Raw genomic sequence first — 27,898 nt, 5'->3', positions numbered from 1 at the left:
CAAAACATTCCTCACCAATATAAACATAATACAGGTGAACAGGATGAGCCACCGGATTTCGCAGGGCCCAGTGCAAAAGGGAAATGTAGGTCACCTTATTTAATAAGCAGGAAACAAGAACAACAACAACAACAACAATTTACTCTCAAAGTAAAATATATTTCCCTTCCTTTCTTCTGTAGCCTCTCTCTCAACTTTTCCTAGTGTTTGCAAAAATAATGTAATTATTTATTTTACGACCACGACTATTAATTTTTACCATTCACCTGATATTTTGCAGTGTCACCGTGAACAAAAACACGAGAGGATGTTAACTAAGATACCACGTCACAAAATAACACAATTCATATGCCTCAGCTTGCACGTGCACAGGTAGGTATACAGCATTCTCACCCAGAATGGCAGAAACATCCCACAAAAACGACTCAACCGGCTTATTTTACCTCTTCTTTAATCAACTTTTGGTATTTTTTTTTTACATTTTTAGTTTTTAGTATTTTTAATTGCGGATAAAATAAGCGTAACATTTAGCAGCTTAGCTGGGTTTTTTTTTTTGTTTGTTTGTTTTGTTGTTTTGTTGTTGTTGTTTTGAGTGTGGTTCAATGGTCTTGGTAGCCTCACGCCCTTGGAGGATCCCCACCACCACTCCTCCTTATGCACACACCCTACACTCTAGCTGCGGCCAACAGGTGGGTAAGGAAGAACTGAAAGGTGAAGGAAATGCACGCTCGAACGTACACCAACACATGCACGTGTGCGCATGCGCACGCACACAAAATCCCGGAAGCCCTGCTTTTCCTTTCATTCCATTATTTTCCGTGTAAGAGGGTGGCTAATGGAAAGAAGTAACGCAAGCAAGGAAGGGTATGCTCGTGATCCTTGGCTGTTCATGGGTTTTCAGAAGGCCATCAGTGCATTCTTGTTCTCCGCCCCCCTTGCTCAGCCTTGTCTTACCATCATCCCCCTGTTGCTCTCCCAAGTATCCGAGCTACTGTGAGGCACGATGCCGGGGACATGCGAGTGAAGCGTATTTCGTTGACCTCCTCCTGTGCTCCGTTTCCCCGCTGGCCTTCACCTTCACTTACAAAGCACAGCTTAGAAGACCACACCGTTGAGCACATCAAGATGGCGGCAGCGCATCTACCCACGCGCGAGGCTTCCCGAGGAGGCCCAGGAGGCTTGTGCTGAGAATCAGGGAGGCCGAAAAGGAGCAGTCTTTGCACTGACAGTGTACTCTTTCGTTTACAAGACACATTCTCACCCTTGACCTCACCTGTCACAGTTATTTCTGACTCCCAAGAGCTGGTGTTCTCTCCATTAAATAAACTAGAAAGCCATTAAAGCCAGGGGGTCCAAAGGGCCATGGCGGTGCACTCGAATGAAAGACTAGGACAACAACCAATCACAAACAGCCTACCACAAAAGACACCTCACCCATAAGAAACAACCAATTACAAACAGCCTATCATAAAAAATCCCACCCCTTAAGAAACAACCAATCACAAACAGCTAGGTGGACTTTCAGCTGTAGACACCGGAAGAGTTTCCTTCACTTCCGCTCTCTCTTTTGGGGTATTTTCCTTGTTTCCTGTCCATCTTCCTCTCCTAACCACTTATGGTGTGTGGCACTGCTCAAATCAAATGTATTTTTAAATTCCTTTTACAAAAAAAAAAAAATAATAATAATAATAAAAATAAAAAAATAAAAATAAATAAAAATAAAAATAAAATAAAATAAATTCCTTTTACAACTGTTAATGTTTCAGTTCATCTTTCAACACCACTTCCGCGCTGGAGAGATGCGTGACTAACCCAACTCCTATGGCTAAGTAGAGGCACGAGGTAGACCAGAAGCCAGGCATCCTGATCCCTAGTTAGGGGCTCAGCCCCCAGACTGCAAACGGATCGGCTGCTTTTGTATGTCCATTGAATTCCGGTACACGGAATATGTTATTACAGCGGGGTTCAAACAAAAGGATGACCAGTCAGGAGGAGTGACCCAGTGAAGTCCCCCAGCAGGGCAGAGGTGTCTAGGAAGGATTCAAAAATGAATATTGAGTAGAGACAAAGCTTGTGTGGAGAGGAAATGTCCTCTCCAAAAAAAAGCAAGTGCATGAACAGAGAAATCAGTCCCAGAAGGTCACGATTTGCATGCCTGCATGAACAGTGTCAGCTGAAGATGCCATGTTTGGCATAAATTAGTTCAATCTTACAACCCATCTGCTGAAAACTCATTCCTCCTGCATCCCTTAGGTAGTTATATCAGTGGTCTCTTCCTAAACGCTTTTGTTCTAATAGCCAAACAACTCATGGAGGCGATTAATACAGGCAAATATAGGGATGGCATTTTTCTAAACTCATGGTTTTTGTTTGGTTGGCTTTTAACAAGGCAATTTAGTAAAACATAAATTATACCAAAAAAATCATTGAAAATACTAAGGTAGGTAATATATAAATTAGAAAAAGACGTCAGGCTCCCTCCATGGAGCCTGCTTCTCCCTCTGCCTGTGGCTCTGCCTCTCTCTCTCTGCATCTCTCATGAATAAATAAATAAAATCTTTAAAAAAATTATATATATATACATATATTTAAATTAGAAAAATATTTAAATCCAAAGATACATATCAGATTTTTTTCAGAAATGCTACCTGTTTAATCATTTACTAGTTCTTACTTAGTCTAACTTCACTTCCTGCCACCCAGCTTGATTAGACCCCCTCTATTTAACTCATCAAATATCTTCTTGCTTGTTCAGTGTTTTTTTAGACTTGGCTTTTCAACAAAAACTATAACCAAATCTGCATCTAAAGCCACTTCAACAAATTTTATTTGAGGATGTGGAGGCCCGAGAAAAATTAAGGCCATCCCACCTAAAGTTTAGCATTAGCACAAGTACAGCCATCTTAGGCCCCTGTGAATAAGAGCTGAACTTCATGGGAAAAACTGCAGAATGTACTCGGCAGGGAATCCCATATCAGAAAGACAACAGAGCTCAGAATTGCCCTCAGCAGAGAATCCCTTATCAGAAAGACAACAGAGCCCACACCCCTGGTAGGAAGCCCCATATTAGAATGAGAACAGAGCTCAAGGCCCTTGAAAGCCCCATATGAGAATGTAAACAGAACTTGAGAAATTCCTCCACCCCTTCTGAAAATCCCCTAGACCAGCCTATAAAAAACCCAGCTGTAACCCACTTCGGGGTCCAAGACCCTGCTCCGCTGTGTTGGGTATACTTGGATCCAAGCTCAACCTTGCTAATAAACCCTTGTGCGCTTTGGTGTCCGGCTCCTTGGTGGTTTCTCGGATTCGCAATCTTGGGCACAACAAAGGACACTCTCAAGCAGGAAAGACTGCCTTTTTACTAATGAAAGGAATCCTCTCATTCAATATTCTTGGAAATTCTTATCTGGACACAACTACCAACATCTTACTCACCTTGAAAGCAAGCACGGAACATCAGCATAAGCAGCACAAATCCCCTTTGGCTATGTTTCCTCTAGTTGAAAAGAACATCATAATCACTTCATTACCTACTCTGTTTCTTCCCTCCCCCGACCCCTCCCTAAATTTTTTCTTAAAAATTCGATTTCATTTGCTGCTTCTGTTCTCTGACATTAAAAGCACAATAACCTTTTTTTTTTTTTTTGTCAAAATGTAATCATTTTAAGTTCCTAATAATAGAAAATAACTTGGTGAAAGATTTCTTCACCCAGTGACCTGTATTACAATGAGGAATTACCTGGGGGGATAGAGGGTGAGATAAAACAGTGGAGAGCCTAAAGACACGGTGAGGCTGCTAGATACCAGCTCCTTGGGGATATCATCTGTTTTATTCAATCCCTTTCTCCCCTAAACCTAACACAGTGCCTGTTCTGCTATTTTTGTCAAAGAGCATCAAAAGTAGAAAACAAAAAATCTTACTATTGCAATGATATGGATGAAACTAGAGGATATTATGCTAAGCGAAATTAAGTCAATCAGAGAAAGACAATTATATGATCTCACTCATATGTGTATTTTAAGAAACAAAACAGAGGATCATAGGAGAAGAGAGAAAAAAAAAAACAGGACAAAATCAGAGAGGGAGACAAACCATAAGAGAGTCTTAATCACAGGATACAAACTGAGGTTTGCAGGAAGGGAGGGGGTGGGGGGATGGGGTTACAGGATGATGGACATTAAGGAGGGCACGTGATGTAATGAGCACTGGGTATTATTTAAGACTGATGAATCATTGACTTCTACCTCTGAACCCCATAATAGATTATATATTAATTAATTGAATTTAAACAAAATTTAAAAATTTAAATTAAAAAGAACAAAAAGCTTTACATTTCTCAGTATTTGACTCTAAAAATGGAATGTTGAAATTGATTAGGTAAATTAATTCAGAGTTTAAAATAGATAAGGAAGAGTTTATTCAGTCATCGCTCTTAGTGTGAATTTAAGCATGACATTGTTTTTAGCAGCTCTGTTCTTAAGAAGGCAAATAATCAGATTGTAGAAGAGCTCAAATATGCAGATTCTTCAACTGAGACACTCAAGCAGGTAGCCAGATGATCCACTGTCACCAACATGTACGGGAAGATAAGTGGATTGCCAGAAGCAAAACAGCCTCCTCTATCCTGCTATGCCCGTTTTTTTTGTTGTTGTTGTTGTTGTTTGGTTTTTTGTTTTTTTTGTTTTTTTTCAGATACTTAGTGACACAGGTTGTATCTCTCAATCTGTTTATAACCAGGCTACTATAAATAACATGATCTCCCTCAGGCATCCTGTGAACAATAAAAAGAAGTTTATAAGAATAATAATACTAAAAGTCAATGAACTATATTAACACAGTATAAAAACAAAGTGGTTCTCTGGCAATTTGGTGGTGTAAGGTAGAGTTTCATTTAAAATTCTTAACTAAGAGAGATTTTTATGTTACCCCAGGATATCTCCTTTGTCTTCCTCTGAACATCCAGTTTAAAATGAACAAAGACAATTTTATAAAAATCCTTTAAAAAAGAGACATAATCTTCCCCTTCCAAAGCGAAAAAATTAAATGAAACAAAATTTGTTAATAATAACTCACTGATAATTTTAGCCAACGCTACAGTAATCTCAGTTCCAGAGTAGAGATTCACCACATCCAGAGCAATGTTTTACAAAATGTGTGCACAGGGCAGCCCGGGTGGTGCAGCGGTTTAGCACTGCCTGCAGCCCAGGGTGTGATCCTGGAGACCTGGGATCAAGTCCCACGTCAGGCTCCCTGTGAGGAGCCTGCTTCTCCCTCTGCCTGTGTCTCTGCCTCTCTCTCTCTCTCTCTCTCTCTCTGTCTCTCATGAATAAATAAATAAATAAAATCTTTAAAAAAAAAAATGTGTGCACAAATCACCTGCAAAATTCAGATTACTATGTTCCACACAAACCTATTAAATCATAATCTTTGAAGATGTGGAGATCTGCATATTTGACAAGGTTCTTAAGTGATTCTTTAGTATACTGAAGTTGAAAAACCACTAGTCTAGAGTCTACTGATTATCTTCCAGATAGCATTTCTAGACTGCATGGTGAAATGGTGTATTATGTGCCCACCCAAAATGCATAAATGCAAACTCATTCAAAGAAAATCGTCTACCAGCTACTTGTTTTCATTAGGTTTCTTTTTATTATGAAATTATATCAACTCGCCCTGTTGCCCATTTGACTGTCAAAGCATTTTCGGTATGTCTTTATTAAACCATTTCAAAATTCTGTACTTTTGAATCATTTCAAGGAATAAAATATTGGAATTTCTGTTACACTGTTTATAGAAAATTCAATTATAGAATTTTCATGTGGTATTAACTGAAAGATGTTTAGTTCATCTCTCCCTATTGATATTCCAAATTATCCATGAGCCAAACCAGACTACCAGGCAGTGGCCATACTCATCCCTGATACGAAAACTGAAATACTTTTACAAACCTATACTTTGATTGCTGTGGTTTGTTAACAGTGAGCTTCCTCTGATATTTGTTGGGAAGATAGAGTTGAATACTTTTGTTGAACACATCACAGTACACATCTGTTATGAAGCCCCATGGTTTGCTTACCAAGGAAAACAATAGCCCTTCCTTAACCAAAATGATCTTGTATTTCTATTTGCTGTGGCTGCTTAGATCAGTAGTATAAAGTATCTAACACATAAATTTCATGATAAACTTTAATTCCAACTAATATTATTAAAATTTCCTTAGAATTTCCCTTCCTTTCCTTTTGAGCCTTTTTTCTTCACTTACTTTAATTTTCATCTTGCTTATCATGATTTTTGTCTGAAGCTTTTTGAATCATTTTTGGAATAATGAAGGACATAAATAAGCCTTCACTATACTAATGATACAGAGTTGCATAGTCATAACTATTCAAAATCTTACTGGATGTAATTCCTATTATACACATTTTATCTTTCAACCCTCTATGTAAAATCTCTAATATACAAATTCAATATTTAACATTACACTTAGAAAAAAAAATCATTAGGACTTGAGTAAGAATAGGATAGGCAATGATGGGATATAGTGAATTCTCCATTATGGGAGGTAATCAAGGTAATCAAGCAAAAGTGAAGTCACTACTTAGTAAGAACATTGTAGAAGAGTTTTATTTTAGTATATGTGCTGCTGAAGCAAGCACTGTAGAAGAGTTTTATGTCAAATAACATTGAATGACAAATATTTGGAGTCTCTACTAACTCTGAAATTCTTAAATTTATTGCTTAAAAAATTACATAGTTATCAGAAAAAAAAGTAAAAGAATTAAAGGAAATATGTATTTCCCAGAAAAGAGTATTTCTAAATACATAATCAGGAAAAATTATATTTCTAGAAATAGACTGAATAAAAACTTGTCATATTTTATCTGTTAACGCAAGTAGACATGCACTGCTTGCCTAGGTCCACACTTTCTATCTCAAATTGTATGAATGAACAAGCTACAATAAAATCTGAGAGTGATTTAAGGACTTAAGTTCAGCATTTGCTTCATATTTCTTCTGACAAAACTTTTAGTAGTATAATCTTCAGTGCCAGGAAATCAATTAACTTGAAAATTTGCCAATGTTGCCAATAACCAGTAATATGAATGTAACCCTTTTGCATCTTGGGCGTGGAGAAATTAAATGACCAAACACATTCAGCTAAATCTAGCCTTGAGAGGAGGTTGTTTCTTTGCAGTGAGGTTCTTTGAAGTGAGAGATGGAAACAGCAATGAAGGAAAAGGCATCTGAGTAATCATATAAAGTCTTCCAAGTGGAACTCAGCCCAAAAGACACTTTTGTTCTGTCCAAAGGCACAAAAATCTATGAAGACCCATCTAACCCCAGCATTTCAGGGCACAATGGGACTCTCTCCACAGAAGAGCCCTTCTGTTAAAAGCATGGTTTATGCAAGTTGGTAATAACAATTACAAATAAAAATGATGATCAAGATAATGAATATGATTACTGAATTCTAGAAAAGATATAAGCTTATAATGTAAAATTAAGCACAGAGCTACTGCAAATACAGAGATTAAGAACTCTGTCTATCCCATTTAGAAACTAATTCTGACACTAAATAAGACCAGACCAGATGGGGCACAGAGAAGTAATTACTTTTTTACTTTCTGTCCTGTCCATGGCTGCTTTCACTTTATAGCAGCTGCATTGAGTAGTGACCACAGAGATGATATGACTGGCAAGGACTGGTGGCATCTGATCTAAAGTGTAGTCTACTTTCTGTGAATGTCTACATGAGCTTCTTTCATAACTAGCTTTTAATAATTCTTTATGAAAGTGTTTGCAAAATGAAAGATTGCTTGCTGTGTCACTGGGAATGCCTTAACCTACTCCTCTTTCTTGAATGATGCTTTTCAGTGTTAGAATCATTCAGCATTTTTAAATAGCATTTCCTTGTCCTCCTGTATATAGCATTGCTGATGAGAAGTCTACTGTGATTGTAGTTTCTGTGGAGAAAACTTGCCTTTCCTCTCTCCTTGAACTTGAAATTTCTTCTTTATTCTTGATATTTTAAGTTTGGAGATAATGTTTTGGTGTGGTTTTTATGACTATCTATCCTGATGCATAATAAGCGTGCAATTTCAACATTTAGTTTAGTAAGTCTTCTTTATTTGAAAACATTTGCAGCCTTTTTTTTTTTGTATTTTGATTTTTTATCCCCTTCTTTTCTCTTCTTTAATCGGTGTCTATTGCAGTCTGTTACTATTATTCTAGCTTCCCTGTTCCACAGGTTCTCTTTCACATTTCTTCATCTTGGCATCTTGGTTAGTTTCAAGGTACCTCACAATCATTTTTTGATTTGTTGAATTCTGTCTTCAACTGTGTACAGATTAAAGTCTGTATTTTTCAATTCCAATATTTTGAATTAGTCAAATACATCTTTTCTTGCTTTTAGGAGTTGCTTTTCATAGATATTAGTTCATCTATCATACTTCTGAATTTGCTAATCAAATAGTTCAAAGACATTTCTAGATCTTTTATTTTCATTTTATGAGCATACTTTTTTTTTTTTTTTTTTTTTTTCCATTAGTTAGTTCTTTGGGAGCAGTCTTCCTTCACCTGACTTACATACTTTGGAGTATTGGTTTATAGACTCATCTTGAGAAGGAATTTTGTCATTATTATTGTTGTTGCTGTTCTTGCTATTGCTGTTGTCATTTTTATTTCCACTCTGAAGGCCCATTCTTTTCTAGGAATTTTGGGGTTTCCCTTACCTGGCATCCCTATCCCATTCTCCCGTGCAGAAATAGATCTAACACTGGCAACTTGGAGCTCCTGACCCATAGAGAACTCAAGGAGATTTAGCTCCTGCCACCGAAGTATCAATAACTTTTATTATTTCCATAAATATTCAACTTCATATAAGCCACAACCTAGGCAATTATCAATCGCAACTTTCTTTCAGGCTTTTTTGAGAACCTGGCTTCATGCTGTGAACTAGTTTCAGCCCTTAACCTTGCTTGAGATATACTTAAATGCTGTCATCTCATAAGAGATAAATTCTTCCCAATTCTAGACCCAGAGTCCCACCTTGCTTGATGCTTGTATTTTTTTTTTCCCTTTCTAGTCCATGGAAATGCTTATCTTCTTTCAAGCACTGTTATAGCTTTTTAATTTCAATATTAAGTGTTTAATCTATTACCACTATTTTGGTTGCCAAAAGAGGAGAGATTCAAACCACAAACTTCTCTCTGCCATTTTGAAAAGATAAAAGAGTGAACACTGAAATTAGATAATCAGACTGATAAAAGTAAAGGTTCTAGAGTTATGATCCAGAAGTTTTATTCTTAGGTTTATACCCAACAGAAATGCCTATCCATATATTTACCAAAGACATGTACCAAAATATCCATAGACATACTATTCATAATAGCTTCATACTGGATGTTATCTAAATGCCAATAACAGTTGAATAGATAAATAAATCATGGCTTAGTCAAACAGTAGAACATTATATAATAATGAGAATGAACAATCTGTGTCAGGTCATAATAATATGAATAAACCTCGCAAGTAACATGGCAAGAGAAAGAAGAAATTCATCAAGTTGCATGATGTTATAAAATATAATAATATTATAATTATATTATATAGACTATTATAAAATATAATAAATAAAATAACCTGTGAGATGTTATAAAATATATTGTTACAAAATATATTATGCTACTATGAAAAGATTTTCAAAACATATGATAGAGCTTTATCAGTTTCATGGTTTTTCAAACCCCACTCCTAAATTCCCTATGGATCCATGGACCTCAGGGCTAGTTCTTGTTTCCAATTAATTGTAGGTTTGGTTTGGTTTGGTTTTATTCTCTCAAAAGGACACTGTTTTCCACTCTCACAGCTATAGAGTAGGAGGAATTTAATCTCCAACAGAGCAATCAATTAAAGAATGGTAAAAATTATTTTTAACTTCCTTAATCAATAGACTTGCAAAGAGATTATTAAAAGTATGTTTACAGAGAACTTTAAAAATTGAATAGAACTTGAGCTTCCTGAAAGATTAATATCTTTATATAATTCTAACCCTAGATTCTGAGCCTGATCAGAGCTTCCTTCCACAGGTTTTAACTAGTCTTATAACTGAACCCATGAGGAGAAGTAGAAGGAAACTCATGACATTGCTTACAGTCCAATGCCACCAATCCATTGATTAGAGTGCACTGATAACTGGATTCCTGCCTCATTTTCAATTACCCTGCTTGGTTTTCTAGCCTTCCATTTTAAAAAATTGCCACTGTTTTATAGAAATTCAATATCTTCATGTTAGAACTTCTGTCAATTGTCTGCTCCAACAGGCAGCTAGGATCTTGGATTCTGAGTGAAGTTGCTAAGAGAAATGTTGCATCCATCATTTCCTTTCATTGATGTTATCTTTTGGTTTTAAAACTCTACAATAGCCCCAAAGCCTGATACTCCTAGCGAATCACTGAATTTGGCCTACAGCTCTCAAATTGCATCTAATTGCGTCCAATATTCAGAAGCCTTCTACTACTGTGCCTGTTTTTTTTTTTTTTTTTTCTACAAGCCTGTCTTTGAAAAAGCAAACAAACCATCAAAGAAATTATCTCCTCAACCAATACTCTTTAGACTGGGAGGTACTATGTTATCAGAACCCAGTGAGCATAGCCAATGGCTTACTCTAAGCCAATAGAGTCTTTTTGGATTATATTCCAGAGTCCAAGAGGAAGATGTAAAAACATTTGCCACAAACCAGAAACCCAAGAAGAAATACTCATTATAGGCATGCTCAGCTTTCCTCAGCCAGGAACATTCTGAATCTTCTCAATTTTTTTATTCCAAGCCAAGAATCATCTGATTTAATGTGAGTTCACATTCTTCCTCAAGTCTGTGTTTAGGCTGTCTTTTATATTTAATTAGTTCCTAAAATGTACATGCATTGGCCATCTATTCTCATTAAACCCAATATCTGCTTGACATTAGGAGTCCTACAAGTATTCAGTCCTAATCTGAGCCCTTGCCTAAAGAAGAGCCATCTATTTTGGAAGGCCTTGTTCAAGGTAAGAAGTCATGGTCACTACAGACATTCTCATGATCACTGCAGACATAAGTAATTGATTATGACACTCTTACCAGGCTTGAAACGGGCTTCACCATACATCCCCATAGAGCAATTCAAGCAGCCACTTCTAACTGGCGGGAGTTTTCATAAGAGATAAAATGTGCTGTAATTCATACTTAAAGCCTATACAAGTTTTAGTTTAATTAACTATAGCTTACTCTAACTCAAAAACATAGGGGAAAGTCTGACTTATATAGAAAACAATAGATGAATCTGATTGAGTGACAGATTTCCTTCCTTTATCTTTAAGTTCCCACATTTCTAATTCTTAACATGGCCTAGTACTTATCACATATACATCTCTTTTTTTTTATAGTTATTTTTTTAATTTATGATAGTCACAGAGAGAGAGAGAGAGAGGCAGAGACACAGGCAGAGGGAGAAGCAGGCTCCATGCACCGGGAGCCCGACGTGAGATTCGATCTCGGGTCTCCAGGATCGCGCCCTGGGCCAAAGTCAGGCGTCAAACCGCTGCACCACCCAGGGATCCCACATATACATCTCTTAAGATGTATTTTATTAACTTATTAAACCTCTCCTTGGGATCCCTGGGTGGCGCAGCGGTTTGGCGCCTGCCTTTGGCCCAGGGCGCGATCCTGGAGACCCGGGATCGAATCCCACGTCGGGCTCCCGGTGCACGGAGCCTGCTTCTCCCTCTGCCTGTGTCTCTGAGCCTCTCTCTCTCTCTCTGTGACTATCATGAATAAATAAATAAAATCTTTAAAAAAAAAAATAAAAAAAAAAAAAATAAACCTCTCCTTAGTTTGTAATTTGCTTTCTTAATTCTTTGGCATCTGTCACATTTCCTGGGGACATATGGGGTGTTATTATTCTAGGAGATAGGAGATCAAGTCTATCTGGTCAGTTATTTCTGAGGACTTTTGGCTACACCACATCTGGCCACATATCATTAGCAATCCATTCTACCTTATATTTGCTTTTGTTACCACGCTTCCTACATGTTTCTGTAACTTGCTGGCTCACTGCTATCCACTCCCTCTATGCACTAATTATCACTTATATTTAAAAAACAAAGCAACTATGCTTTATACATAGAAATAATAGAAGAAATAGAATAGCCACACAATTTACATCTTCGCATGTATTTTTCAAATTAATGAACGACCACTCATGTCCCTTTGTCTACATTCTTTTTTCACAAGGCCACTTAATGAAATGCATTGTATTATTATTTTTCATTTTTTTTATATTGCGTGCACCTAATTATTAATACTTTCAGTAACCATATTTTACTTGCACTAATTTCCTTCTCAACAAGATTTCTTGACCATCACTGGTTTAGGTATTCAGTAGCTAGTTCCTCAACTAAGTAATTGAGGATAAATCCAAATCTCACGCTAGAAAAAAAAAAATTCTTTTTGATTAAAAACCAAATAAACAAATGAGCTTGTAATGGATGTTAGAGAGGGACTCCATCCTAAAAGCCAAGATGCAAAACAAAACAGAACATCAGCAGGAAACTCATTCTTTAAATATGATAGTCTCCACCTGTGATAAGAAATAAGCTTCTCCCTGGGGATTTTATACTCTCCCCTCTAGAACCAGGTGACAAGCAGGAGCAGTACATGACAGTATGAAGAAAGCTTCATTTATTTTCTTTTCATTACCTAAGAAACTGAGATGGGTCAGATGGAAATGAAGACCTATGAAAGTTAGCAGTGAGCACAAGCACCATTCAAGTGCTGCACTGTCCAGAAACTGTCTCCGATAAGGTAGCACGGGCTCTGGAAGGGTCTTTGGTTTCTCTTAACTAGAAACTGATGCTTTGAAGTACAAATTAAAACTGAGAAGCCTGTCACTCAGAGACTGCTGATAGCCTTTAGGTGGCTGAACTAATCTCATGCCAAGATAGAAGACTGAATTTCAAAGTAATTTGCAAAGTTAAATATAAAATATAACTGTGAGGGATCCAGAATGATGTCCTTTATTAATTTGGTATATGGACTCAAAATATGTAGTAAAATTCTGCAATACCATTCTCTATAATGAGCCTTGCCTTTGCAGGCCCAGAATAATTTTCAGTGCAAAGTCACTGATAAGGCCAAAGTATATATTTCTTACAGTTTGGGGCATCATAGATAGGCTTTCCAATTATTTTTAGTTTCAATTAGATTGGTGAATTTCCCCGTAACTCATCTGAGTCTAATCATATAATTATGTTCCATTTAATTGAAAATGAGTAGCTAAAAATGTTTAGATTAAAAAGAAAAAAACCAGTAAGCTTCAGATGATGAAAGTTCTGTCAGATATTCCAAACAAGACTTCCAAGGTCATTATTGTCTGGATCATAGACCTTAGACCAAACATTACACAAAATGTTGAAGTTAAGTAAGCAATATGCAAAGAAAAACTGAATGTAACTTATTAAATACAGCTTAGTGGTTAGAAATCTAAAATTGAGTGTTCAATTTTCAGCCTTAATAACAAGCTAAATAGCATTTCTAAGTCTCAGTGTCTGCAAAATGTAAATAATCACGGTAACTATCTCTGTTGGGCACTAGGTCTCCATCCTAACATCCTTCTAGTGGGCCTTCCTCCTCTGGAGATACTAAAATATAAAAACAATATTTCTCACACTCTCTTAGAGCTAGCCTGCATTCAAGATATGTTCTGCATTCAAGATATGTAAGTACTTTTACATGTTTGAAAGTAAAAGACAAAGCAAAGACCATCTCCTTCCTCACTTTGACTCTGAAAAGCAAGGGCATAGAGATGCAGATTTTGTTTTCCTTTATAATCATATTCCAGTATGTAGGCCCAGTTTAGAAGGTCAGGAGGCACCAGTGGTGCCTACACATTCCAGTGTACAGTCACTAGCTTCACATCTCTTGACTGGAAGTTTGCTTCATTGGTGGCTCATTGAAGTAGTTTCCTGACCTGCAGATTGCCTTGATGGCCATGTCACTCACAGTTTTTTAACTAGTAGATACCATGGTAGCCTCTGATTTAAGCAGAATTAGAAAAGCATCTTTTATGTGCTTTTTAGCCACCTGTGTATCTTCCTTTACAAACTGCCAAGTTTTTGTCTTTTTGTTTTGTTGGGTTGTTTGCCTTTTTTCTCTTTTATTTTGAGGTATGATTTACGTATGTTGCTCTTACGTGTTCAACTTAGTGACTTTTGACCCATGTATCCACCGGGGTAACCACCAATCCATTTACGATATGAAACATTTTCATTATCACAGAAAATTCCCATCTCCTATTTACTAAATCTACACTACCTCAAAAGCAAGCACTTTCTGATTTCTAATACATTATTTTCAAGTTTAGCTTATACTTGGAATTTATAAAAATGGTATAATATACATTATATTCTTTTGTATCTGGCTTCTTTCACATGGTTAATCTATATTGAATTCATCCCTGTTGCTGCCTGAACCATCAGATTGTTCTTAAAAACATATATATATATATATATATATATATATATATATATATTCCTGAGGAGTATTCCTTTTTATAAGGAATCCATTTTCCTGTAAGTTTATCCATTTTCCTATAAAGTCACTGATAAGGCCAAAGTATATATTTCTTACAGTTTGGGGCATCATAGACTTTGGGTTGTTTCAACTCTTTGACTATTATGAATGAAGCTGCTATAAACTTCCTTGTACAAGTCTTTTATCGGCCTATTTTTTCATTTCTCTTGGGTCAATATCTGGGGTAAAATCGCAGTCATTGGGGGGATTACATTAAATGTTATGAGAAATGGCCAATTTCCAAACCACTCGAACGTTTTGTACTCTCACCACCAAAGCATGAGAGCTTTATTTCTCTAAATAGATGGAAATACTTAGTGTGTCAGTCTTCAATTTCACCCATCTTGTGTTGGGAAATAGTGTATCACTGTGGTTTTAATTTGCATTTTAATTTGCTTATTGGCTATTCAGTTGCATTTTCATGAAATGGCTATTCAAGTATCTTTTCGATTTTTAAATTGGATTGTTAATCATTTTATTGCTGATTTTAGTAAGGTTTTATATAGTCTGTCTTAAAGTCTTAGCACAGGTATATGTGCTAAGAATATGTTTTTCTTTCATAGACTATAACTTTCTATCAATCTTACAATGTTTTATGAAGCAGAAGTTATAATGTTTACAGAAATACATTCTATCAGTGTTTTACTGTAAGTTTGTATTCTGACTATTCTAAACATTTCCCAAAATCTTAAAGACATTCTTTAATTTTTGAAATATTTTATTGTTCTTGGTTTTATTTTATGCCTATGATTAACCTCAAATTAATTTTCATGGACAGAATGGGAATAGGGTCAGGATCCTATTTTTTCACAGATTCAACCAATTGTTCAGCACCATTTATTTGTAAAAATGTACTTCCCAATGGATTGCTTCTCAGCTTGTTGGAAATCAATTGCTCATTTGTGCTGAGTCACGCAAATTTTATTGTCAGAATTATTTGTCTTTCCGTTATACCAACACTACATCATCTTATTATAGCTTTATAGTAAGTATTGAAATTAGGTGGTGAAAGTCCTTCAAGTTTATTGTTTTTCAGTATTGTTATGGCTGTTTCAGAGTGAATTTTCATATGAATTTTGTAAATAACTTATCTACCTTTCAAAAGAGCCTGCTGGATTTTGGTGTGTATTGTATTAAACCTTGAGATTTATTTGGAGTGTGATCTTTATTCTTTCTTACAAATCCACCTTATACTTTCATCTGGCATTAAAGTTGACTCTTCCTTGAACAGTATGGGACAGAACTGTGCAGATCCACTTATACATGGATTTATTTTTGATACAGTGAGGTAAGTGTATTTTCTCTTCCTTATGATATTCTTTTGAATATTATTATGATTTTCTTAATAACATTTTCTTTTCTCGGCTTCATTTATTGTAAGAATATAATATACAATATATGTAACATGCAAAATATGTGTTAATAAACTGTTTATGTTATCACTAACATTTCTGGTCAACACTAAGCTATTAGTAGTTAAGATTTAGGGGAATCAAAGTTATAATGTGTTTTTTCAACTGTGTGGGAGGTTAGCACCCCTAACCCTCGAATTGTTCAAGGGTCAATTGTATTCAATTTTATTCTGAATAATCTATTTTAGCCATCTTCATAGTGCATATCTGCTCCAGACAAAATCTTACAAACTTTGACACTTTGAAATGTCTTTATTCACCTTCATTCAGAAGGCTGTTTCTCTGTGGACTGAACTCTACATTGCCCGATTTTTTTATTTTTCATTTTTAAGCAATTTAAAGATGTTGTTCCACTGTCATTTGGTTTGTTTCTGTTGAGTGGTCAGCAGTATTTAGTGTCATGTTACCAGGTATGTAATGTGTCCTTTTCCATCTGTATTTATATTTAGTCTCCATACTGCTCTTCATCTTTGGCTATAATATGCTGATGTGTGGATTCTATTTGCTCTGTGGGTTTTTTGTCAGTATAACTTATATTTTCTTAAAATGTAAGTTGAAGTCTTTCATCAATTTTTTAAAGTTCTCATGTAGTAGCTCTTCAAATACTTTCTTTGACCCATTCCCTCCTCTTCTCATCTCCATCTGCAAATGTATTTTACACCACTGGTTATCAACTAGGAACAATACTGTCCTCCAGGAAATATTTGATAATGTCCAGACACATTTTTGGTTCTCTAAGCTAGAAGGGTGTTTGCTAATAGCATATAGCAGATAGGGGCTCAGGATGTGACTAAACATCCTGTAATGTACAAGATATCCTCCCACAACAAATAATTGTCTGGTCCAAAATTTCAATAGTGCCAAGGTTTGCAAACCATACTGTAGAGTACATGATATTGTTTCATAGGTCTGAGACATTTTGTCTTGTTTTTATTTCACTCTTTTTCGCTTGTATTTTAGTTTCAGTGTTTTCTATTGACTTATCAGGAATTTGCCAGTCTTTTTCTCTTCAATATTCAGTCTGTTGTTAAGCCCATCTAATATATTCTTTATTTTTGATAATATTATTTTTATTTCTTGTTTTTTTATAACATCAATATCTGTGCTAAAATTAATCATCTCTTTTCCCATGATGGCTACCTTTCTCACTAGAAACTTTAGCATTTTTATCATAGTATTTTAAAGTATATTTCTTATTTTTCCAACATCTGGGCCATCTCTAGGTCTGTTCTATTGACTATTTTATGTCTTGACCCTAGGTCCCATTTTCTTGCTTCTTTGTATGTCTTTTTTTTTTTTTTTCTTTTAAGTAAGTTCTACATCCAACGTAGGACTTAACTCATGACCCCATCAAAAGTCACATGCACCACCAACTGAGTCAGCCAGGCACCCCTCTTTGTATGTATTTAAATTTTTGAATATATGACATATTTTGTGTAACACAATAATAATGAATGAAGTATTTAATATCTGTCCACAGAAATTAGCATGCCTCTTCTCCTAGGCTGTTAGAATGTAGGCCTAAATTAATCTGAGATTAAAGTCAAACTGAATTTTAACTTGTGGTAAATTTAGTTTGATTTAGTTCACTAATTGTTTTAAGTACTTCGTGAATAAAATCAGTCTATTCTCTTTATTAAGACCTGTGAGGTGAACTTTACCAGGATTCTGGAATTGCTTATACTTCTTAAGTAAGTTGTTAGCTTTCATAACAGAATTTTCAGAACTCCCCCTGCATGGTCTAGCTTTCAGGTTTTTAGAAATTTAATCTCATAATTTATACATATTTTTAAAGATTTTATTTACTTACTTGAGAGAGAGAGCACAGTGGGAGAGGGAGAAGCAGGCTCCTTGCTGAGCAGGGAGCCCAACATGGGGCCTGATCCTAGGACCCTAAGATAATGATCTGAGCCGAAGGCAGATGTTTAACTGACTGAGACACCCAGGCACCCCCTCACAATTTCTGAGAATACGCTTACTATCTAGTACCAAGTCATGCTTTCTGGATTTGGGCATTTTCTTTTAGCATCACTGCCCAGTAAAATATTGAATAGATGTAGTGAGAGTGGATATACTTATCTTATTCTCTAGTTAGAGAGAAAATCTTCATTATTTCATCAGAAAATATGATGTTAATCATAGATTTGTTACAAATACCCTTTATCATATAAGGAAGTTTTCTTTAACTGCTAATTTGCTGAGACAGTTTATCATAATGAGATATCGACTTTTGTCAGATGCATTGTCTGAATTTTACTAAGATGATGCTTTACCTGCTTTTTTCTTTTAAAATAAAAAATTAAATTATGTTTTTGGGTTTGTTTTAATGTACATAAGGCAAAAGTCACATTTTTTGGTGTAAGGTTCTCTGAGTTTTTAAATATGCATAGATTCGTATAACTACAACCAGAGATACAATACAGAAACATTCCTAAACCTCAAAGAATTATCTCACATATTACATTTGTAGTTAGAATCCGTTCCTTTCTGAACTCCTGGCAACCACTGACTTGTTTTGTCTTCTTTTAGTATTGCCATTTCCAAAATGTCAAATTAATGGAAGTATGCAGTATATAACATTTTAATATTGGGTTCCTTAATTTAGCATAGTGCATTAGTGATTCATCCATGCTGTTGTACATATCGATAGTTTGTTCTTTTTATCATTTTGTTGTGTTCCATTAGATTGATTTGTTTTTGAACAATAAACTAAGCTTGAATTCTTGAGAGGAAACCTAGTTGGTCATGGTGCAGTTTTGTTATCTTTTATTAAATATCACTAGGTTGATTTGATATGTTTCATTAACAAATGTATTGTCTTTACAAGGTACATTGTTCTCTAATTTGTTTTCTTATAATGGCATTGTTAGGTTTTCATATCACTTGTATCCTGGGTACATAAAACAATTGGAGAAGTCATCTTTCCTTTATTTTCTGAAAGAACTCTTGCAATACTGTTGTTTCTTCATCAAATGTTTGTTAGATTATACCAGTGAAGCCACAATTATTTGTATGAAGACTTTAAATTAAAAAAATTAACTACTGTAGTTGATATATTGCTTTTTCATTACCATTCAGTTGTCAGAGTTTTCTGTTTTGTCTTTTGATATCAACATTAATCTACATGTTATTTAGAAATGTGTTATTGTCCACTCAGATATTAGGGGATTTGTGTATCTCTTCAATATCTAATTTAATTACATTGTGTCAAACCAACATACCCTACTTGATTTCAATCTTTTTTAAATTAATGAGATGTATTTCATAGCTACCTAATGGCCCAAAAGTGGCATTGGCCTACATTGGTAACCATTCTTTGATTTTGATTACATCAAGGTGTCTGATATTGTTCATATCTCTTATGCTTACTAATTATTTTTGTCTATTTGTTCTATAAATTACTGCAAGAAGAGTATTAGAATTTCTAAGCATTATTATAATCTATTTCTCCCTTTGGTTCTGCCTGTTTTTGCTTGATGTATTTTAAAGCCCTTTATTAAGTACTTTGACATTCTGCCTTGCTAATAAAATTATCCTTTTATCATTTTGAAATACTTATTTATCAAAAACAACACTCTTTGAACCTATCTGATATTAATATAGATATATCATGTTCCTCCTGTTTACTCTTCGGACGGTATATAATTTGTCATCGTATTATTTTCAACCTACCTGTTCTTAGATTTAATGTACATCTACGGTAGACAGCAGACAACTTAACTGTGCTTTATCTTATCCATTCTGGTAATTTCTGCCTTCTAATTGCATTTTTCTTTATTTAAATTGAAAATGAGCACAAATATGGTTGGGCTTATATCTAACATCTTCCTATTTATCTTCTATGTATGCAATGCTTTTAGTTCTCTTTCCTTCTTGTCATTTCCTCTTTAGGGTTATTCAAATTATGGTCACTATTCTATTTATTTCTCTTCAGTGATTTTTAGCTGTGTAGACATTGATATGTACTGAGATAAGGAAATACATATACGGAATGGGAAAACGTGAGGCACATGGGTGGCTCAGTGGTTGAACATTTGCCGTTGGCTCAGATCGTGATCCTGGGGTCCTGAGATTGAATCCTGCATCAGTCTCCCCACAAGGAGCCTGCTTCTCCCTCTGCCTCTGTCTCTGACTCTCTCTCGAATAAATAAATAAAATCTTAAAAAAAAAAAAAACCAGAATGGGAAAATGTGAAAAGGAACCCCATGTTGTTGGATTTTATTCATAACCATCATTATGAACTAATGATTGTTTAAAAAACGTACTTCCAGGGGCACCATTTGGCTCAGTCAGTTAGTTGTGTCACCTTCAGCTCAGGTCATGAATCTGGGGTCCTGGGATTGAGCACCATGACAGGTTCCCTTCTCAGTGGAGAGTCTGCTTCTCCCTCTCCCTCTGCCCCTCCTTCCCCTGACCAGTTCATTCTCTCTCTTTCTCAAATAAATAAATAAAATATTAAAATATATATATATAATAAAATATATAATAAGTAAATATATTTCCAAATTTTCCACCAAAGAGCTCAGAAAAATGTCACCTAAAGCAATGAGTACATATAATTTAATGTCAGAGATGGGATTTTAAACATCATTTCCAACTAAAGTATATGAGTTTGAAACCAGAAAGTAAAAGGTGAGCTTGAACTATTTCATTGCATCAGAAATCAAAAATGTGTTCAAGTACTAAATGATACACATTAAAAGAATACAGTAGGTTACCTGAAAGGAACTTCCACTGGAAAAATTTAAGGCAAATTAAATACAGAAAGATGATACTGACTTATAACATATTGATATGAAAGAAAGAGAGAAAGAGAAGGAAGGAAAGGAAGGAGGAAGAGGAAAAGGAAGAGAAGAAGAAGGAAGGAAGGAAGGAAAGATGAAGTGAAAGAATAAGAACAGAAAGAAAGAAAAAGAAAGGACAACAGAAAGAACGACAGCCCAGAAAGAAAGACAGACAAAACAAACAAGAATGAAGTAAGGACGCCGCCTCCTTCAGGACTGTCGTACAGAAGGAAGGATGAGTAAGGAGGAAGGAGAAGATTCAATATAGCTAGGGAGATACCTTCTGTCTGAGAAAAACAAGAGACTATGAGTGAGGGAGAGATCTTTGTAATACAATTAGAGAAATGGAAAAAAATCACCATTTTGCAACTAACAACATAATGATTTTACAAATTTCATGAACAAATGGAAAATCAGAACAAAAGAAGAAAGATGTATTCATACTTGGAGATTTTGTTACCCCATTTCATTAATTGAAAGAACAAGTAGAAAAAAGCCAGTAAAGATAGAAAAGATCTGAACAATGCTATCAATCAACTTGACTAATTGCAAATTATAGAACACAATAAAAACTAAACAATATACATCTATTTCAACTGTATAAGGAATATTCACAAAGATACCATATGCTCAGCCAGAAGGTAAGTCTTCATAATTATCAAATAATGATATTAAATTACATTCATTTGCAATAAGATATCCACAAACCTTCAAATGTTTGCATATCAAACAAATACTTCTAAATAACATGGACCAAAGAACAAAAACAAATTACAGCATAAGTTAGAAAATACTTTCTACACAATAATAATAAAAATACAACATATCTAAATTTGTAGAATGTTGGAAAACTAGTGATTAGAGGAAAAAATGTAATTTCAAATGCTTAGATTAGAAAATAAAGGTATAAGTAAAACTAAGCCATCACTTTAAGAAGATAGGGGGAAAAAAATGAAACTGAGCAAAGCCCCCAAAATGTAGAAGGAAGAAATTATAAATATAAAAAAAAGAAATGAAATAGAAATAGGGGGGAAATATTCCAACTCAAAACCTCCTATTAAGCTGGAATTTTTATTTTCTCATTCATTTGTTCATACAACTTATATTTATTTTACAATTCCTTTGAGCTTGGCACTAAGCGAGATGCTATGGAAAAGCTGTGATTACTGTCCCTTTCCTCATTGTTCTTAGGAAAATAATGATATAAATAATAAAATTTTGTAATTTGATCCACTCTATATACAACTTTAGGATGAAGCAAGATTGTAATAGAGAATCAAAGCATCTCAGATGGATGACAGATTGCACAGCAGGAAAGAATGCACACATAGTCCAAAATGTTCAACTGATTTAGTACTGCTCAAAGGTTATAGAAACTTAGCTGAAGTGAAGTGACCATATAGAACAAAAGATATAACAGAGTTTCTTGAGACCTGCCCCATTTCTTGCTCTCTCTACTAAAGTCCTCAGTGACAATGGCTAATAGTCATTATTGCTGAGCACAAGTATTCTGGTCCTTTTCATTGGAACAAATGACGAGATTGTAATTCTAGGAAGAATTTAAGTGTGCAATTCAGTGTGTGCTCTTCCCCCTACCATGATGATCATAAAAGTTAAAAATGGAGCTTCTGTCTGCCTTAGGCCCCAACAGAGAAGACATATAGCAGAGATTGCAGCTAACTAACAAGGACAAGTGGCACAGCAAGAAATAAATCTTTGTTGTTTCAAGTAAAGAAAATACTGGGAATGCTTGTTAGTGCAACATAACCTAGCCTATCCTGACTAAGATAGGGTCAGGAAACTGCTGGAATCCTTGGGGTCTTGCCAGAACCAGAAAGATTAATATTCTGCTGTGATGCAGCACTTTAAATAAAAGGAGGTGACATCACTATTCAGATTTATATCTGAAATGTTACCCTGATAGGAAAAAAAAAAAAAAAAGACATTCAGCTGTTAGATTATCTTGCATCATTTTTCTGCCTCAAATTATCCAACACTCCTTAAAGCTCATTTTTGCACAGAGGCTTAATCTGGTCTGTTCCGGTCAGGAATAGTGCAGAAGAGGTTAGTTATGAAGGCTCCCATGAGAAAGTGACTATAATTCTAATGTGTTCAGAAATTCATTTATTTTATCCTAAAAAGAGAAATTCCCCTTTATACATATGCACAATCCCCTATATAGTATGAGTTTAATAAATAACTGTTGATATTTTATTAGATCATCTGTGTTTTTACAAGGGTAACTCATAGGAAATAATAATTGAGGTGAACCATAAGTATATGTTAAGAATGTTACCTAATAGCTTTTTTAAAGAGCTAAAAGTATAAGTAATGGAATACTAAACCATGGTCAATGGGCTTAGGTAATTAACCACATCAATAATTAGATATCCCTAGTGAGGTGAAACTAATGACTGAATTTCGGGATCTATTATATCACAAAGGGGTATAATTCTTGCTTATGTGGCACTAGTCTGGTATCAGTGAAATAATTTAACTTTCTAATGACCTTTTCATTCAGACTTGATTAATTCCATATCATGGCATTAGCTCATGCAGTGAGCCTTAATGCCATGGTAGATATTATAATTACCTAGCAGAATCAAGGCCTATAAGCACTCAGAATTGCAATAGAAAATGTCATCATCTGAAAGTGCTTTGGCATTGGAGACAGATATAGGGCAAAATTATCTATTATCCATATAGCAATCGAATATCTAGGTATCAGAGGGTTTTAAAGTGTGCTTATATTCTCCACAACTTCAAATTATCCAAGGTTATTAGTAATAATACCCTAATGCAAACAACTTGATTACTTTTCAAAAAATATTTATTTGTTTTTCTTTCTTTTTACTTATGCATTGGGTTTAGCTTTTGGCTGCTTCCCCAGAATCCGCTGGTCATACGCTACCTCTAGGGAGGCTCTAGGCTGATAAAAACTCAGGCATACTGAGTTGCCAAACATTTTAAGAAGCCATCAATCTATTATTAGGAAAAATGAGTAGTGCTTAAACAAAAAGGTGTTGGAGTTTTAAAAAGAAGTCCAGAATAGGGAAAAAAAAATCTAGCAATTTATAACAGAAAGCATTTCCAAAAGAAAATGAAATGCCATTCTGTTTTTCAGGTAATATATGGAAAAGTTCATTTTCAAGGAGGCTGAGTCAGACTCAGAATAGTAAAGCTCTTCAGGCAAAAAGTTACCTCAAATGTCTAACTCTTTGGTAATTAATTATGTATTATTGTAGTACCTTAAGTTTACAAATGATTTTCACATTTGATCCTTATGATGGTTCTGAAGAGATATGAATAGTAGCATTCTCCTTTCATGGAGGAGGGTACTGAGGCCAGAATATAGTGCAAGTGACTGAGATCATTAACTATTTAATGTCACTGTCAGAGTGATATCATTAAGAAGGCCTAGGCTTTGCCCAGAATATACCTAAGATCCCATCCCAACTACTTCTGTACCAGCTGTGTGGCATTGGTACTGTTTCTAAACTCTTCTGGGCCACATTCTCTATTTTCTATGGACAAAGAGAAGATAATACCTATTTCAAAGACTTGATATAGAATTAAATAAGAGAATAAAAGAACATTTCAGTGCTTGCCAAAAGTATCCTGGCAAATATTAAACAACAGGCTCTCTGAAGAAAAAAAAATGTATACATATGTGTATGTATATAGGTTTATATAAATGCTATAACCATAAGGGATGTTTAGCACACAAATAACAAATTATAATAATATACACAATACTTATTATTACAAATTCTGTATAGCCAATTGATGCTAACAGAAAGCTTCCACTGGTATTTTCCAAACTCTTATATTGGTAGCCAAATTCTAGCTGCAATTCAAACAGGATTTGACAAACAGAATTGGATCCCAATCTACTATCCCTTTTCCCAATTGATGTATCATCAATAAATCTGATATGTGACATGAATACTGTTTGATATTCTTGTTTAATGAGTTAGGAGGAAAGTGAAACAACCAAAATGCATATCAACTTCAGTTGCTCCTCAACGATGTGAATGGCATCTTTGCTGAATCAAGTAAAGTTTTCAAATGATAAATAAATATTTCCTCAATTTTATACTACCCATAATGCAACTGCATGGCACATTTTCAACTTTAATCTGCATTATTAAAATTTCTTATGATTAGACAACCAACAAAACAATAAATCAGTCTACCTTGTAGTATTTGCAAACCATGGCTAATATCAACCACCAATGTGATGTCATGGAAACCAGAGTTTAAGACGAGATGTGCAGAAGCGTGCTGTTACATAGGATTTTCACCATCCAGGGACAAGAGAGGCAAATTGCCCCCTCAAGAATATAGATAATGGCAAAAGGTAGAAAAATAGTTTAGAAGTGATGAGCTGTAAGAGCTTATTATGTATGTTTCATATTCTATGTAAGTGTAGGCTTACACAATTTTCTTTTTAATAATGGATGGTTTTAATGACTGGCTTGACAATTTCTTGAAAATTAAACAGTGTGCTCTTAGGTGAGCCCATACTAACTGGCAACCAGGCAACACTGGAACCCACCACATATGAAAATTTATCTTTTTCCTTTTGTCTTGTTACCCTTCTAATCATTCTGCATATATCAGTCGAAGGCTCTACCAAAACCAGTGTAGCACTTCTGTCTGTGGCATCTAAGAGCTTTGGGGAGCTACTAGGATAGCTGCTCTTAATTAAGTCAGCTTCAAAAACTTCCAAATGTGCTTAGTTTCCCTTAACAGTCATTATGCAGCTAACATATAAATTTAGCAGAAAATGTTTTGAAACTATTTTTATAATCTGTCTGTTTTGAGGAAAATAACAAAAAGCCATAAGAAAAAGAGATTACTTTATTTGTAGTTGTTCTCTGTAGAGCTGAACTATGGAAAGCAGCAACATTTATTAGTATCTTTTCTCTTTGAAAGATGCTCACTCTTTAACCTAGGGGGCCATCTATCCTAAGAGTCCATTGCTGACTTGGCCAGTAAGAATTCTGGCCAGAGGCAGGGTATAGCAGGCTCAAAGCTCCTTCAGGACCTGTATCACACTGTGTAGCAAGGTTTCCTCTAGGTAAGAGCATACCAAGTAATATATCTGGCCCTCCTTGTTAGTCCTCCTCTTCACACATATTCTCCCCTGGAGGTTGATACAACTTCACTCGATTCCTGCTACCAAATTTCATAGAGGCTTATTGGGATGTGTGATACCAAATATTATGTTTATTTATCCTGGCCATCTGGATTATACCCACACCATGTGGGAACAAGCCCTGAGTAAACCTGGGACCTTTTTTAAAAATTATTTATTTATTTATGTATTTATTTATTTATTTATTTGAGAAAGAAAGAGAACATAAGCAGAGGAAGGGGCGGAGGAGAGGGAGAAGTGGACTCCTGGCTGAGCAGGGAGCCTGACTCAGGGCTCGATACCAGGACTCTGAGATCATGACCTGAGCCAAAGGTAGATGTTTAATCAACTGAGCTACCCACGTGCCCCAAGCTGGGACCATTTTTATCCATTAATCATGTTACAGTTCTGATGGGATGAGCACCTATCTAGCATTGCTTTACTTTTATCTTTCTTCCTTCTCTAATTTTTTTGAGGAATAGGTGAGAAGAGGAATCATAAAATGTTATACAAGCATCTTCTCTCATTCCACACAAAACCTCTTCTTGTTTCCTTTATCACCAAACCAAAAGCATTCAAGTGTTTGTTCAGAAGTTACATATTTTACAATCACACAATAAAATAGAGCTTCTCCCAGACATAGGGAAATGAAATGAAGTACACTTTCTTCGTTTTATCAACACTTATTTCAACTGCTACTGATACAGATTTTAGGACAGACTAAAATGTAATTTGATATGAACTGTCCCCTACTCCTCATGGGGCTATTTGTTAGATTCAGTTTTGTGTCACAAAATAATCTCTTTACTAGATGCCAGTTTCAGCTCTTCTCCTTAATAGTTTCATGACCTTAGACTTATCACATTCTCTAGTGTCATCTGGAAAATGGAGATGAATAATACATTCCTACTTAGCTGATCAAATGATTGGCGAACTGCTTTAAAAAACGTATTTTAAAAATGTTTCATAAATAGAAAGATACAATGCAAACAAAACATGTTATAGTTAATGCTTAACCTCTAACATAGTTACACAGTTTCCAGAGATAGACACAGAGGTTTGGATGAGGAATTTATTATCCTGAGGGGTCTAGATAAGATACTAGAATGTTTCCAGGAATATTCACATCTTACCATGAGGCAGCCACTCATTCTTTCTATATGGGAGTATTGCTCCAGACTCCAAAGCAGGACTCTGGGGGACTAGATTTCAGGAAGCAAATCCTTCTTACCAAGAGTAGAGAGTTTGCTTCTGTTAATGGACCTGGTGTAAGTGTAGAGAATTATACTGATCAGAATGTTCAGTAGACACCATTTGCCATGACACATTCTGATCAGCGCTTTGGTAATACTGGTCTGGCAGTTCTTAGAACTCCTCAGTGCAGTTCCCACAAGTACCCTCAACCAAGTCATTCATCTCAACTGCTATGTTGAAGTGTGTTCTGAGACCCTCTGTTTAAAAGGCAACTGAAGAAAAATTATTCTGGAATAGGAGTGGGAAAGACACTTTTTTTCCAAAGTACTTTTTTAAGGAAGGGAAGTTTAAAAACTCCCCTTAATTTTTTTTCTGGTTGCTATTCTCTAGGGTCTCCCACATTGACCCAGCCTGTGTACTTAAATAGTAAAATTCCAAAATGCAGAAAGAAGATGTTTAATATCCAAGTCAGCACCAGTCTTCTAAGCCATGCCACCTTTCCATCTGTCTGAGCAGGCATTCCAGTGGCCTTATCTTTAGAAGTCATAAAACCCAGTAAGGAGACACACTAATAAAAGATGTAGGCCTCTCTTATCGACACATAACTGTTAGCAAGTAATGATGAATTAGGAAACATTGACAATAGATGATCCTTAACTATAAATTTCTTGACAGGTGCGAGTTTGAACATTTTATTCTTAAATGTGTTCCAGGGTTTAAAATGTGCCTTTAGAGTTACAATAAAACCTAAGAGGTTTTT

General features: G+C 35.3%; 2 long non-coding RNA genes across 14 annotated transcripts in view; both read right to left on the bottom strand.

The window, feature by feature from the left end:
• LOC111098831 overlaps positions 1-1,510 on the bottom strand; it is a 187,261-nt gene extending 185,751 nt beyond the window's left edge. For 2 of the 13 annotated variants that reach the window (XR_005369712.1, XR_005369713.1), the window contains exon 1: positions 1,274-1,496. This is a non-coding gene — a long non-coding RNA (uncharacterized LOC111098831). Of the gene's footprint in view, positions 1-954 lie in introns of all 13 variants that reach the window. The other 11 variants (XR_005369711.1, XR_005369716.1, XR_005369717.1 and 8 more) reach the window with 9 other exon arrangements.
• A 2,884-nt stretch (positions 1,511-4,394) lies between these two features.
• LOC111098695 lies at positions 4,395-27,241 on the bottom strand. The gene is made up of 2 exons (XR_005369229.1): positions 27,078-27,241; positions 4,395-4,772 (listed from the first exon to the last, which is right to left on the bottom strand). It is a non-coding gene; the product is annotated as an uncharacterized LOC111098695 (long non-coding RNA).
• Between the last annotated feature and the right edge of the window lie 657 nt (positions 27,242-27,898).

The sequence above is a fragment of the Canis lupus genome, chromosome 14 (genome assembly GCF_011100685.1).
Source record: "Canis lupus familiaris isolate Mischka breed German Shepherd chromosome 14, alternate assembly UU_Cfam_GSD_1.0, whole genome shotgun sequence".
Lineage (NCBI taxonomy): Eukaryota > Metazoa > Chordata > Mammalia > Carnivora > Canidae > Canis > Canis lupus.
This window is presented reverse-complemented; position numbering and strand designations above follow the sequence as displayed.